This window comes from Phalaenopsis equestris, unplaced genomic scaffold (assembly GCF_001263595.1).
Source record: "Phalaenopsis equestris unplaced genomic scaffold, ASM126359v1 Scaffold202045, whole genome shotgun sequence".
Taxonomy (NCBI): Eukaryota; Viridiplantae; Streptophyta; class Magnoliopsida; order Asparagales; family Orchidaceae; genus Phalaenopsis; species Phalaenopsis equestris.
In genome coordinates, this window is record NW_018221770.1 from 1,961 (window position 1) to 2,949 (window position 989).

Below are 989 nucleotides of genomic sequence, written 5' to 3' on the forward strand. Positions count from 1 at the left end.
CGAATAGTTTTAATCATGATTTTTTAGTCGTCTTTTAAACTTAGTCTGGTTTGGCCTAGTTTACTTGGCTCGTCTGGCCTGGTGTCACAATACGTATTGATACGCCACCAACAAATTATCATAACCCAGCACGAATCTCGATGCAATATTTTGAGCACGAACATTCAAACTTTGATTATGAGTCATCCGGAATTCTGATTTCAGCAAAATTATAGTCAAATTGATCGGCTTGATGAAACGGATCTAATGATATAAAAATTAGTCCAATCTGAGTCAAATCAGGCTCGAATCAAGTCATTAAATCACAACTACGAGATTTTCGGAGACGTTTGAAAGGTCAAACAAATGTCGAATCCAGTGAGTTTATAGTCGAATGGAGCATCTCAAAAAGACGAATCCAACGAGCTCAAGATTGCTCAATTCTGACATCGTTAAGGCACTCAAATGTCCATCAAACGTCATCTGATCAAGGGAAGCTCTCCGGATCGCCCGATCAAAATGGTTCATATTTCTGCATTAATTGCACTCAAAACACTATAAATAGAGCCTCACCCCTCACATGAAAGGAAGAGGCTGCAATCTCAAGTTGTCTAAGAAAAAAATCAATAATAGACATTTATGGGTTAAATAATGAGAGAGGATTGAGATGTTACCTTTATTCTTATTTATTTATATATCTAATATCTAATTTTTTTTTCTATAATTATATAATTTAATTATTTTATTTCACATCAATAATAATAATATTATTATTTAATTATGAAATATATTTTTCATGATATAAATATATATATGCGCCGCGTTATCAGCTCAATTAGCAGAGCATCTGTTTTGATGGTGTAAGTCCCTTCTGAACTAGGGTTATATTGGGGTGGTGCTCCAGTGGTTAATCACATGGATTCAACCAATACCTGACGGGTTGTGAGCCGGGGGTGGGTAGCGGTTCCGCCGGTCAATAAACTTTTCAATATATATATATATATATATAT